This window comes from Castor canadensis, chromosome 17 (genome assembly GCF_047511655.1).
Source record: "Castor canadensis chromosome 17, mCasCan1.hap1v2, whole genome shotgun sequence".
NCBI classification, from domain to species: Eukaryota; Metazoa; Chordata; class Mammalia; order Rodentia; family Castoridae; genus Castor; species Castor canadensis.
Window position 1 is genome coordinate 5,279,249 of NC_133402.1, and position 15,297 is coordinate 5,294,545.

Genomic DNA, 15,297 nt, shown 5'->3' on the forward strand with positions numbered 1-15,297 from the left:
TTGCAGAGGGACGGGGGCGGGCGGCAGGGGGAGGAGTGTGTAAATTGACATTTTTGGCTGCCTGTGGCAGAGGAGCCGCTGTCAGCCGCTGTCCAACGTTAGCGCAGAGAAGGTGGCGGCGTGTGCGCCTCCGCGGTTGCCGATTAGAATAGGGACTTGGCGGTGGATGGAATCCAGGAGATCCGAATCAGTGATGGAAGGAGGCAACTGCGTTTGCAGCGTATGGTGAATGGGACACGGTATGTAAGCCCGGCCCTGAGTCTTGGAGGGTGCGCTCAGGGCGAGCCCTGGGCTCCCTGTGGGGACTTGGATGCCTGGAGAAGGAGGTGGGGACATAGGGGGGCGGGGGGCGTTTATGGGGACTGGGGAGCCTGGTCATGAATCAATTGCCTTTACCTACTGGAAGTTAGTGGGTAACTTCATTGAGCTAATGCTCCTTGGCTGTTGAACTTTACTCCCCGAGATGAATAAGCGTTTATTAAGCCCCGATGTGCAAATCCCAACAGGCTAGCGATGGTTTTGCAAGAGCTGCGCGGTTCTGGAAACCAGAGGGCGATCAAATGAATGGCCAGATTGACCGTGCATTTGGAAAGTTGGCACGCGCGCGTTCCAGCGGGGCTTGTGTGTGCGTGTGTGTGCATATACATGGCAGGTCCCGGTAAACATGTCGACCATGCTACTTAGGCTGGTGTGCAATGTATCTGCTCCGCTCTTCTGGATTCCCATGGAAGAGAGATGAAATTGGCAATATTGAACACAGACCTTGAGTTGAAGGATCAGCTCTGGACCCTGTTATTAAATGGAATAAGAGTTATCCTTGTTGAGATCTCAAATGAGGAAAATGAGCCCTGACTTCTGAAGTAATGGCATCCAGGCATTTGAGATGTATACAAAGCATTATCAGGCGTTTTAAATATATACAAGGTATCTAATGCAGCATTCAGCAGACTAGAATTCGCCCTCAGCCTATCCCTCCAGCCATCATTTTCAGATTACAGAGAAACTGAAGGTTTTATTCTTTGGACAAAAGAGATGCGTTTTCTTCTTTCCTACTTAAGAGATACCCAATGGGAATTCTGAATTCAAAACTTTTGTTGGCAATATCATATTAGAAAAATGTGATTATAGTGTTTGCTGAAAGAGTTACTTTCTGTTATCATCAGACATCTTAGAATTTACTCATTGTTTACATGGTTTTCATTTGTGGTTATCAAGAGAGGAAGACAGTGTACCATCAAGGTAGTCAAAAATGATTGTGTAATCCTCTCTTTATCTGTGTATCTGGGTAGTCAGTTGTCCGACTTCTCAAATGTGTTCCCTGGTTTTTTGATCCAAATAAATATGTGTTCAGACATCCAAAGGCCAGGAGTGAAAATGTATTTGAGGAATGTACTAACTGGTGGTTTTCTATGATTAAGTTTAAAGAGGGTTGTTCTTCAAGCAAGAGAAGTAAAGTTGATTTACCACAGCTGTTTACCCTGAGGTTCAGGGGAAATGCAGCAGTGGCCTTGTTTTTCATATCAGAAGCTGGATTTCCAACTCTCTCTCTCTGTACCCCATAGGTCCATACCTCACCTGTATTAGAATATGCAGGGAACAGAAAGAGAGAATTGCTTTTCTGAGGAATTGAGAGTACCAAAAGGGGTCCTCCATCCCTCCCCTCTCTCTTCTTTCTCTTTCTTCCTCCCCTTTTCTTTGTATTTCTTCCCCTCTGTCTTTATTTTTGTACATAACTCACAGAAGAAAATTCAGGTATCTTCTGCTGCATATTGTTTCAACAAATGTTTTGCAACCTGAAGACAAATTGGAAACTTGATTTTCTTCTCTTCTTTTGGAATTCTCTGCTCACATACAAGTTTTAGTGTCAGGCAAACCCTCACTACACTGGTCTTATAAAAAGTAAACCTTCAAACTTTGCTTGTCACATAATTTTCACCAAGACTCTTGGAAAATGCCCTCATTCCAGGAAAAAAGCTGATTTTTTCTCTTTCTTCATCAATTGATGGATTTATATAGAGCTGCTGTTTGGCTCATGGCTTTATTGGGCTATGCACATTTTTGCATTTGCCTATTTAACTTTGTCCTTCAAACTTCTATTTTCCTTATTACCCATCTTAATTTTAATCTAGATTCATTTTAATATGCATTTACTTGGACCTAATATAAATAACCATCAGTGTTGACTTCTGTGCTGGCTTAAGTAGAACAAAAATAGTTTCTTTTTCTATTCAATTGTGTGTTTATCTTTGCCCTTAAAAAGTGCAAGCTAATTATTTTCCTTTTTTTCCCTCTTCTCCACGAGGAGTAAGAAATAAAGTTGAAGTGGATCTCAGGTAAAGGACAACATATTCTCATATTTTAAAATAGACTATATATGACATAGATTGTCATAGTTTGAGAATAAGAGCTCTTGTACTTACCATATTTGATTTGACAACAGAGAACCTAGTTCGATAAGCCAATCTTGAGCTAAATAAACATCACAGGAACAATAAATTGTATCTTCTTGTCTGCAGAAAATTATAATTCTTCTGAGCAAAGATGCAATGCTGAAGAAATGAAACCTGGTCTACAAGACAGAGGAAATTTATGAAATAACAAAACTTCATTATCATTGATAAAACTTTTCTTGATGTTTAAATTTTACCTCTCATTTTGAAGAGTTTATGTATCTTCACGTCGAAGGGGGTTGGGATGAATTCCTAGAGAGCAAGTCTAATGGAATTAAAACAAGTGGCCATTCTACCTGACTTGAATCTCCATCTTGTGCTGACTTTTGGGCAAACAAAGTAAATGGGGAAGAACTAAGAGGCACCCTTCAAGTTTTTGTTCTTTAGTCGTTATTTTGTGGTAGCTCAGAAAACTTTAGGCTCTGAGGATATATGGAGTCTTTGTATGTGTTTTGTCCTTGTCTCCTTGATTTTTATGCTGAGTTGAGCAGTTGTGTGTGTCACAAGCAATAGTAAGCAGAAGTGCACAAGAGAAAAGTTTATAATTATGTATTTTCATTTACTTGAATTAAATCCAATAGAATCAACCAGAATCACAGTCCTGAGGATTCAGCGTTCATGTTGTACCTCTACCACCCCCCCTCCCTGCGCCCCGCTTCCATAGCCCCCAAACAAATCAATTTTTAAAAGGCAGCATTTGACATATAATGCTTGGCTTGGAAACCATTTCATATTAAATTATTCAATAACTATAATGTCCCAAACAGTGTTCAGGGGGTTCTTTATTAATATAAATAAAGTGTATATGAAAAGTTGTGAGGTTTCTGTGCCCGTGCCCGAAAGGCTAAAACAGCTTGCGTCAGCTGCGACAATTCGTTTTTGATTCAGCAAAACGAGGTTATGAATTCAAGCAATTAAAAATGATAAAAAGCCCAGTTCCAGTGCCTAGATTACTATGCTTTCAATTTTTCCTGCTCCATAAAAATTTCAAAGAGTTCTTCCTGGTGAGGCACTTGCATAACCTATGGGGTAATGGAGACCCTGATTCCTGGGTGCGTCTGATGTCTGAGCACTTTGATGTGCCAAATGTAAGTAGGGGCAATTGGAAGTTCTGGAAAGTTCTGTATTTGCAAACTCTCATGAAATTATCTCAATTGAGTTAAAGTAAAAACAGTGGTTAGTCCCCTAACATTTATTGATGGGGACTCAACTTTCTGCTGGCTCCAATGGAAGGCACATGGACTGTACAAGCAGTGATAGAAATACAGAAGAAGTAGTCTGTCAGCTTCCGAAGATGATAGATTTATAGATAGGTAGGTAGGTATGTAGATAGATAGATAGACAGATATATCTTATGCAATGATAGATAAGTTTCCTACCTTCTCTGTGTTTTATATTGCTCTCCCTTTCTACAAAATTAAAGTCTAAAATTCTGAATTCATGTGTCTTTTATCAGCCAAAGGTCATTGTTTTAAAAGGGTCTTTTTGCTTCCATAGTAACTAGTAGTCAAAACTGACCTCATCAAATTGCCTGCAGTGTTTGGTTAGTTGGTTAAATTTTCTATCCTGGTTTGCATTACCTTGATCAAACTGAAAGTGCACACACACACACACACACACACACAATTAATAAGCCCATCATCTAGCACCTTCCAGTCCAATTCAGAGAAATAGCAATATGGGGTGAGGCTCATGTGGTAGAGCCACAAATACAAGGCCCTGAGTTCAATCCCCTATGCTATAAAATGAAGAAAGAAAAGAAGGGAGAAAAGCAGCAATACCCAAGCAAGTCAGGGGTCAAGGTGCTCTTTCTATCCACTGTTTGCTGTGCAAAGAGACCTTCAGGATTCTTCCTAGGACAGGCTCTGCCAACCCTTCCTTTTCTCGTTGCAATTACTCTATGTCTATCTTTACTGCATGACTGGTGATGTATGTTGTTGCTGCTTAATTGAAATCTCTACTTGGGAGGAAATCACTTGCTCGGTCACTAATGAGATGGAATTATCTACATATCTATTGTAGTTATTTGAGTGTATAAAGAGAGACCCTCTACTTTTATGACAATGATGAGGAGGAGGAGGATGGGGACATGACCGTGCATCAGCAGTAACAGTGCAATGCCGATTCTACCTGGCCACTTCCTGGCTACCTGTGAGGATCAGGTACTGAAATCTGCAGCTTACCTTCTCTGGTCCTTCTCTAGCCCTGCAAGGGAGCTACTACTATTCCTGCTGTAGACATGGGAGTGGAGTCTTCCAGGATAGTGATGGTTTGAAAAAAGTGACTCCATAGTTTTCTGACTAATATAGCAAAACACCATGGAAATTTACCAATCTGAACATAGAAAGAGACACAAAATGGGTGCTTAGAAGAAGTCCCAGGCTAGCCATTCTCAGGCAGAAATAGTTTTGAACCCTTACTCAGGATGACACTGGGTCATATTGTGGAGATGTTTCTGTGTTTTACCCTTGGGCAAAGGTTCCTGCTAGTATCTAGTGAGTAGAGACCAGGGACTCCAGAGCAAAATCCTCTCTTAAAACAACAAAGAATCAGCTATTCTGTAATGCTGCCAGTGCTGAGGTTGAGTGAGCCTACTCTAGCAATATCAGGGATGGACTAACTAATATATGCAGGTCCTGGTTTTCCAAGTGAATGCATAAGGTATTAGAATTTCAGTTATTAAACTTTTAAAATCTCCGATTGGAAGCTATGAGTAAGGTCATGATGCAACATCAAAAGGTCCCCATTTCCTCACAGGCTGACATTAAAATTATTACAGCTGCTTGCTTCAAACATTTTTCCTTACAAATATGACATGGGTCATTGTGATTTAAGTGCCTATTTTTCCCTGATCTACTCAACGTGAAGTCCAGCAAGTGCTGGAAAATGAAATTTCCTTCTATAGCACTGATGTTAGGTACAAGAGCAATGCATCAAATGGCATTATTTTTTTTGAAAACTTGTCACATAGGTTAATTTATTTAAATAAGCAAATAGAGTTTCCAATTTGCCAAGCACTATTGTAAGTGCCTCAAAATATTAATTTTTTGTGAGGTACTGGGGGTTGAACTCAGAGCTTTGCACTTGCTATGCAGCCATGTCCCCATTCCTTTCTGCATGAGTTATTTTTTAAGATTAGGATCTCCTTCTGTGCCTAGGCTGGCCTGGCCTGTGATTCTCCTATTTTTGCTTCCCTGCATAGCTGGGATAACAGGTACACACCACTGTGCCCACCCATTGGTTGAGAGGGGATCTTTTTGCCTGGGCTGGCCTCGAACTGCGATTATCCCAATCTCTGCCACCCAAAGATCTGGGATCATAGACTTGAGCCACCACGCCCAGCTTAAAATATTAACTCTTAAGACTAGAATGTTGGTGTTGTTATTATCTACTTTTTACAGGAGTTGAAGAGAGGCCTAGAGCACTTGAATAATCTGTCAAGGTAACACAGTTTCTAAGTGGCAGAGATAGGATTTATATCCCAAAGTGTGTGCTCTTAGGCATTTTGCCATGATTTTTAGTTATTTGAGTTTCTGTCTGTGCAGAAGCATAATTGTTTAGGCAAGACCTACATTTCACTTGAGTTTTGAAACAAAAGACATTTTTAGTTTCATTTGGGGAGGGTTGATTAAGAAAACTGATTTAACGGTACTTATAACAACGTGAACATTCATGCCACAGCTTTATTTTTCTCTTTCTAAATATTCATACATTTGTACTTATCCAGAGTCAGGAGGATTTGTGAGTTCTCTTGCCACCATCACAACAGGGCTACCAAAGGAAAGCACTAATGTTCATATGGGTACAATTTATAGGATACATGATCTCTGATTCCCTTCTTTATTGTGGTGTTGGAAAAATAGAAACTACCCAATGTGCTCTCCCCAGAGGACTTCAAGGCAGATAACTCTTTGGTTTCCTGGTGCTCTTAGAATTATTGAGGGAGCCCAGGGTGGTCCATGCCAGGTCAGTTGTGGAGGGTGTGGGCATATTGATTCCCAGTTTATTCTTCATTTCACCACTTTGTTTATTTTCCCTCTCTCGCGTAAGCCCGGGAAGGACCAGGATTATTTTATTCTCTGTTAAATTCTTAGCATGTAGCCAATGCTAGGAAAAGAAAAACAATTTCAGTTGATTTTTAAATAGAAGTGTCAATTTGACACATTTTATTCTGCCTTAGAAGAAAAAAGGGGGGGGAGGTGTGATAGAGAGGAGAGACAGAATGAATTTTTGCAAGCATGAAATTAAAACATATATACACGGAGTATCCAGGAAACCAAAATAAGAGAAGGAAACTTCAGTAAACCTCAGTTGAATGGGTGGGGGAATTTATATGTTTAGCAGTCTCTTCTCAGGAACCTGCATGTGTTCAGACGTTCACTTGAAACATCTTGCATACAAACTGCAGGCAGCGGGAACTTCAGATCTGACAGACATCAGTTGTGTGCCAAGTGTCCCCTCAGCATTTCCATCCAAACTTGAGCATTATTGAAGTGTTGGGACATGGATATCTGTTGGGGAAAAGCTTGAAGATGCTTGATCACAGCTTATGATAGTAGGCTGCATTTTAACAGAGACAAGCCATGGATTGTTCTTACATGAGAGGGAAAGGGCTGCTCTTGACTAGCTTGGGTCTGACCTAGGAGCAATGCTTAAAAAAAAATTGGTGAAGACTGTCCCTGGGGACAGGGACAGTCCAGGAACTGGACTGGAAGTGGAAGCCATTACTGTTCTTCCTGTATGTTTCAGGCCCAATGAACTTGAATTTGAACAAAGGAAGCAAAGAGTGAATCCCATTTCAGAACTGTCAAAAGGCTGATGTTGGATCCATTATCATCAAATGTCCCTTTTAAATACAGTTCATCAAATTGGCTTTTGTGGAATACCTATTTCTGTAAGTGTCAGTTCAGGAAATGGTTTAAAATGAAACCAGAATTTGTTACTCCATGGTAAAATAAATGGCAGTAAACACACATAATCAAGGCCCACCAGCTAGGTCTAGAGATGGTGTCTCATGAGCTGCAGAACTAAAATTTAGATTGTCAATATAGATATATGTTATATAACACATATAGAACTTATTAAATATGTATTTATAAATTGGTTTTTATTTGTAGCTTATATATATTAAATAAGATGTGTATATATAGCTTAAGGGACTAAAGGAAAGAAAGAACAGGAAATCACAATTCAAATAGCCATTTAAATTTTATATTCAGTGGGATAGATTTCTAATATAATTCCACATGTTAACGTGGACCTGCTTTTAGAATAAAGATGGCTAGTGATAAAGTTCGTGAGCCATCAAAGAGTGTACCCAGCAGGAGGAGATGGATTTCTCTTGAGCCCTTCTTGCAAACTTTCCAGGAAGCTAAAAAAATAGGGGTTGCAACAGTGTTGTAAGAGGTTGAGACTTCAAATTCTGCTAATACGAAAGGAAAGCAAGTTTGTTGGGATGCGCTACTAGTTGTTTGATGTATACAGTTGGACGTCATCCTTCCTGCTGATACTATTGGCTGATATTTGCAATGCACAATATGTTGTGCTGCTTCCCAGATGTACCTTACTGAGTTGACAACTCCCAGCAGCCCTGTCAGATTTTGTGATACCCATTTTTCAGGAGGGAAGATTAAATCTTGGGGTGATTTTTTTCCAGGGTACCAACAGCTAATTAGTAGATTTGGTAATCAAATTTGAAACTTCATGAGTTCAAGGCACCAGTTTTCTCTCTTTCTCCTTCTCTTCCCTTCCCTTCTTTTCATTTCCTTTCCTCTTTCTTTTTGACTCAAGGCTATTATAGGGAATCACTGCTGTAACACTGGTGAAAAATGAATCTGACATAGGTCATGAGATTGGTTCAGCCCTAGAAAGTCCTGTGACCCCTATGATCTTTGCAGAATATGTGGGTGGATGGGTTGATAAATGAAGTGGCTGGCTGGCTGGATATGTAAACTGATTAATGACAGAGATGGAAAATTGGCAAAGGACATGAATATAGTTTCCAGAAAAATACAAATAACCAAGTATTTGGAAATATGTTTATGCATATATGTATCTGTATATGTAAAATCGATATATGTGTGTATGTAAAACACTCATCTCTATATAAGGAAGTTTTATATATCAAATTGGAAAGTAACATTTGATGAAGCCAGTTCATATGCTGTTGGAGTGTGAAATGTGATACCTCCATTTGTAGTGGACAGTGTGGAAATTCCAAAAGAAAGCACAGGCTTTTTGATCCAGCATCTCAACCTCTAGAACTTGTGTGACCACTGGAGTTCGCAAAGATACAAGTTGGTTTACTGCAGCCCAGTGTGTGATGGAAAGAAACACCAGAGCAAAGTAAATGCCTAACAAGAGGGGACTGGGTGCCAAGAAGAATCACCAGAATAAAGCAAAATAGTGTGAATTGGAAACATGTCTAAGAGGTTATAAATAAATAAGAACTCAGACTTCAGACATTTGTTAGAGAAACTTCACATGCAAATATCTTACGTTGATGCAAGAGAGATTACCAAAGGAAACTAAGGAATTATGAACAGTGGTTATTTTGGAGGAAACAGTGTGTGACTAGGAGAGAAGTAAGCAGGAAAAGAGATTTTTGCTTCTAAGACTTATACCTTTATTCTTTTTTTATGGACACAAAACATACACTACTTCAATAATAGAGAATATCTTAAAAATAACAAGCTTCCATTTGGAAAGCCTCTCATAATCACCTCTCCATCCCAAGGCTGATATAGGTCAGTTTAGATATCAAGATAGATAGTCCATGTTCTATGTGGGCACACAAATTATTTTGAAAATGTACTTAAGAGAGATTTAAAAGAAATCAAAGAAACTTAAAAGTAACTTTATTCAAAATTATGTTTTGGCAAAAGTCTGGGGTCAGTCTGCTCTCTGGGATGGCATGGTTGGGTGCTGGTGATTTCTAGAAATGATTAAATGTTAACCATAATGGTTCAACAACAGAAGAAAGGCAAATTCTCCAATACTGCACACACTAGTTATTCATTGGTGCTACTGCAAAATTCTGATCCTTATCCTCCCAGCTGGGTGCATCTGTCAGGGACCGTAGGCTGCTAGAAGTTGTATACTATTATTTTTTTTTATCCATCACTGGGTCATTTCATCTCCTGTGCAAGCCACATGAATGGCCATGTATGAAAATTGTGTTTTGTGCTGAATTTCCCACTGTGAAAGATGTTTACTATATATTTATGAAAACACTGCAATAACAAAACCCTTTATATAGCCTTTCAATTTGCTGTAAAGGCAGATAAAATATTTTTATCTTCAGCTGAACTTCATACCTTGGGAGATTCAGCTGGCCTGGCTCAGAATAATAAAACACTTCAGAGAAAGACAGGCACTGTTCACCTTGCCTCAGAAACCTGGGCACTTCACTCTGCAGAGCTCAGCTTCTTGTGACATGCAACTGAATACACAAAAGGCAGGGATGATCAGCATGATTCATGCAATATTAAATAGAAGCAATCATAATTTTGCAATTTATTAAATATTTTGCAATTCAGTGGATCCAGGGTGACTCTTAATTGTTTTCTTTTAATGCCAGAAAGTAGAGGGAGGAGGGTGGTCAAACTTAAACTTTCACCTTTGATACTATTTTCACTTGAGGTCTTTGTTTGGCGGTACTGGGGTTTGGACGTGGACATGGTGCTTGCTGGGTAAGTGCTGTACCACATAAGCCACACCTGCAACCATTTTTGCTTTAGTTAGTTTTTCAGATAGGGTCTTCTACTTTTGCCAGGGCCAGCCTTGGACCACGTTCCTATTACCTCTGCCTCTTAGTAGCTGGGATTGCAGATGTGTGCCAATGTCCTGGTCTCTCAATTAAAGTTTTTCTAGGAATAATTGTAGCTCATGTAGTTGTAAGAAGTAACACATAGAAACCTCTTGAACACTTTCCTCCAACAATAGTAATTTCCTCAATGGTCATCTTTTGCAAAACCTTACCATCACTATCTATCCAAGCTAGTAACATTGCTATTGTCCACTGGTCTTGTTCAAATACCTCAGAATTTCTTACATGCGTGTATGCATTTAGATTTATGAGACTTGAGCAAATGTATTGTAGCTTTACATGTCTTCCTCCATAATGGTAGCTCCTTCCCAAGGATCCCCCATTGTTTTAGGCATGATGGATTTCTTATTTAAAAACTAGCTACCTTTAAAATATAAGGATTCACTGATGAATCATTTACATGTAGCATACATACTAGCAGTCACTCTATTTTGTGGTATTTCTATGACTCTTTGAGTTATTATTACATGTCCTGCATCATTTCATCCATGTTATTTCCTGTAGTACAAGAAGACATTTATAACCACATCTGCCTATACCTGTCCTAAAACCGCCACCCCATCCCTAACCCCGATCAATTACTACTTTGCCCTTTGTTTTCTAAAATTCTGCCCTCTCAAAAGTGTTATGCAATGGAATCACACAGTATTTAGCCTTTTGGGTTTGGCTTATTTGCTTACCATATGTCTATGGGGTTTGTTCCTTTGTATTGTTCAGTAATATCCCAAGTCATGGGATGCGCCACATTTAACCACTCACCTATTAAAGGACCTCGGGGTGATTTCCCTCTTCCACACAAAGCTACTGTGAACATTTGTGTATTTTATGACCATGAGCTTCAGTTCTCCAGGATGAGAGCCCAGGAGCAAGCTTAGGGAATCTTTGATTCGTGTACATTGCAAAACATTTCAATATGTCGTGCACATTGGAAGTCAATGCCAATTGCACACAAAGCAATACCTGCATCTTAATGGTCATTTCTACATAAGCATAGTCCTACAGCATAGCCAACACTTAAGTAGCATCTACATATGCTAGTGGTCTGGGTCCTAAGGCTGTTATGTATGCAAAGATATTTGTCCTCACGACAGCTTTGTGAAGCACGTGTTGCTCTTATTTACACTTCTAAGAAGTAACCAGCTGGCTTGAGAACCCCTATTTTTTACCACTCTGTGTAAATTTCTGGTCAGAAACCTGGTTGGCTGATGAGGCAACATGCATTTTGGTTAACATCTTTATCATTTTGGCTCCAAAAAGAAATTGTACCGGACTTGGGTATATAGAACGGTCACCGAGTGGACCTTATCACTATTTGGTCCCCTGCTCTGTCTCAGCATTTACTTTATTTGGCCATCTCAGACAGATGGATGCTTCTTCTGGCTTTTTGGATCTTCAAGAAGTGGATTTCACAGCCCTCCTTTGGTTATGCACTGAAATATTTCACAGCTCTGCATAGCGGTATGTTCTGCCTTCCCACGTGGCCCATAGCTGTCCTCTGGTGAGCTGAGCCACTCTCCCTTGGTCCTGACTTCTGTGAAAGCATGGATCTCATAGTTGACCTCATCTACTCATCAGCAGAACCCAAGGGCTCCTGTTTCAAACCAGACCCTGTGTGACTGTCTTGTATTAATCATTGCATCCCTCCAAAGACACCCTCCACCAGGCTTATAAAGTATTTAATATTTTCATATGCTTCAGTGTAAAGCCATCTGTTGCACTGATGGGAAGAAATGTTGAAGACAAGGACAAGTGTATGTTTATGGAAAAATTCCATGAAATGTTAACTAGAAAGATATGTGCTACTCTGGGCATTGTGGAGAGAGAAGACAGGGGACTGAGATATCATGGGTGATACATTGGCGTTTATAATGGGTATTTATATCTGGCACATGCTCAGTTACTTCTATAATTTTAGACTAGATGGTTGGTGTAAATTATGGAATCATTAGCTCTCTTTGAAAAGAAGTCATGGTATTACCTATTTTCGGGGACTTTTTTTTATTTTATCTGTTGTTCATTCATTCATTCACATGCTTCTGTGGACTTTTTAATCATTCATTTGTGATTGGGAACCAGTTTTGTGGCAGGCATTTATATTGCTAGAGTAGCTGGATTGTGTTTTTAAACAGATAGAACTGTTTTTCAGGCCTTCCCTTTAATAGCCACCTTGGAGCCTTGCTAATAGAGAAGCAATTAGACAGGAATCAATGCTGGCTGCCCACTTGAATGTATCAGCTTAGACATGGCAGTCTAACCATGTCAGTGTACCACCTTGCCCCTCGCTGTGCTGGGCTCAGAAAATCAAAGCAAGTTCCTCCAAGCTCAGGCACAGATGCTCTTGGGAAAAAAAAAAAAAACAGCTAGGTGCACTGGGTATAGCGTCTGACAAGTGCTGTGCAAGGTGCCACACATCAGTGGCTTGTGTGAGCCTCCCAAACACCTTATGTGGCAGGGGTGCTCATTGTCTATCTTTTACGAATAAGGATTTGGGATTTCAGAAGGTAATTTGCCTATGATCACACAGTTAGTATTGAGGATATCAGGATTTGACAATAGATAGAGCAAATGTCCTCCAACATGCCTATCCTCAGTATTTTATAAGTGAGGCTGGAAGGAGAAGAGGAGTGTTAAATGCCTTCCTCAGACCAGGTTTTCTCATAGTTGTATTTATTAGCTGAGATGTATAAGATTAGGCAGGTGGGTGAAATGTGTCAGTGAACTTGGGGTCTTCTGCAGACTTTCTTCTTGACTTCTTGCCTACTTTATAACTTTGTGAATAAACTTAATAGATAGACTCTTATCAAACCTGAGAGAGGGGCTGGCTGAAAGAAGTCAATGAGAAGATGAGAACAATAGCTCTTGCAAGTGCTATAATAAAGGCTGGGTGCAGTGCCTCACATCTATAATCTCAGCTACTCTGAAGGTGGAGGTTGGTTCAAGGCCAGCCCAGACAAAATGTTAGGAAGGCTCCATTAGATAAATAAGCTAGCTGTGGTGGTGTTCACCTGTGATCCCAGGTAGGCGGGATGTAGAGGTAGGAGGATAGAAGACTGTCCTGAGAGAAAAACCATCAGATTTTATCTAAAAACTAAAGCACAAAAGGGCTGGATATGTGGCCCAAGTGGTAGGTGCAAGGCCCCGAGTTCAAATCCCAGTACTTCTAAATAAAGAAAACAAACAAACAAAAAGTACAATGAGAAAGCAGGATCATAGAGGTGGCCTCAAGCCTTCCTTTCTGTATTTTCAAAATATTTTTTACTGAAAAGTATGACAAAGTACATAAAATCAGTCACTTGTTTTCCAATTAATGAATTAACAACATATGCAAAAATAGCCTGTACCCATGTGAAAAGATAATAATTCCAGCGAGCTACTCTGAGGGTGATAAAATTGATGAAGAGTTGAATTTTGGGAGATTTCTAAGCAATCATATAAAGTAGCAAAAGGGAGCCAGACATCATTGGATCAGGTTAGTAGAGGAAAAACTTGGGATATGAAAGAGAAAAGAAGGGCCTCTTAGCTTCTAAACTCTGTTCATTTATTGCAGTCAACTGCTCAGAAGGGTGTGAGAATTCATTCTATAATCAATGCCTTTTGGACCCAAGGATTTTCCTGCAGGTGTTTATCCAACAATTAGATTGTGATGATAGGCTGCAAACTTCACGAAGACAGAGAATAGGTAAACAATATAAAATTACTCTCTAGCACAATGCCTGTCCATATCGCACCCCCCATGAGTGTTTTCAAGAATGTACAAAACACAAAGGGTTATGCTAGAGTTTTTATAATGTCCTGGTTAATTTAAGTGATAATTATATCTATAATAATTGGGTGATGTTTTCAGAGTCTTATGGAGGAAAGGCAGTGCCATTCCTGCCAGCTAATTCCCCCTTCCCAAAGCCAAGATATGTGAGTGATTCTGTTTTGAATTATGGCCAGATCAGTATGCAGAGTAAAAGCAATGTCATGGTTTATATCTCAGCCCCCAACTAAAATACTGACCCCACTGTATACAGGGTATACAGCCAGTAACAACGTTCTAGAACCTATTCCCCTAACCTACCCCATTGGCAAAAAAAAAAAAAAGAGACTTGTGGTTAATGCAACAGTGAAAATAAATTATTACCATTCTATGACTGTGTGACAGGTTAGTAATTAACTTATGTCACCATTTGGCCTCCCACAACTGTGTTTATTCAGCTTCATAGAGCACTTTTCAGGGAAAAAGAACTGATCAGCCAGGCGTTCTTTGTTTGCAGTGGATGCTGGATGCTGGTGGAATGCATCTTCTCCTATTGACTGGGAAATAAGTTGGTTGTTATGACATGATTTTCCATTCTTTGAAATGATATGGTGATACAAGGAATCTGAAAGCCACCCTGGAATTAGAAGAGCATAAAGAAATTGCCTTTTATGCACTAATTGAGCCATTATGTCCATTTTCTTTGGGGTATATTTTACTGTAGAGGTACAGCAAAGAGCCAAGTATAAAAAAAAAGGTATGAAAAATTTTAATTAAAAGAAAAAATCGGGTATTTTTTCCTTCCTTTGTAGGTTAAGTGTCTATCTTACAGCCTAGGGACACTGGTATTAACTTGGTAATAAGAACAAGTAGAGCTTTTCATTTGATTGGATCGGGTATATTTTTCATCAGCATCTCCCACGTGGGTTATGATTCCAAGACAGAGTCTTGTAATCTGCAGTGGGGATGATTCAGCTTAAAAATCAATAGGGCATGAGGTATTTCAAGTTCTCATTATTGTAATGTGTCAACATCACTTCAGTGACCCCAGAGTCCTATGTTGGCTGGTTTTCTACCTGATTTATTGTGCAATCTCTTAGGGCAAACTGTAATTTCACTTGGAATCTGAAAGTCTCCATTTATGGTTTGTGTCCCAGTCTCCATCGTGAGGGCATTTTCAGGGAATCGATACCTCCTGTCATTGCTAACAGCTGAATGAAGTTGTCACCTGCTTACATTACAAAGGAGACAGGCAAAAGGATGCAGTGAGGGTGAGC

The 15,297-nt window shown here is 39.7% G+C and overlaps 1 protein-coding gene across 15 annotated transcripts in view; it reads left to right on the forward strand.

Annotated features, from left to right (window-relative positions):
• The window catches only part of Rbfox1 (RNA binding fox-1 homolog 1), a 1,956,039-nt gene that overhangs the window by 932,191 nt on the left and 1,008,551 nt on the right, over positions 1 to 15,297 (forward strand). The window lies entirely within an intron of this gene.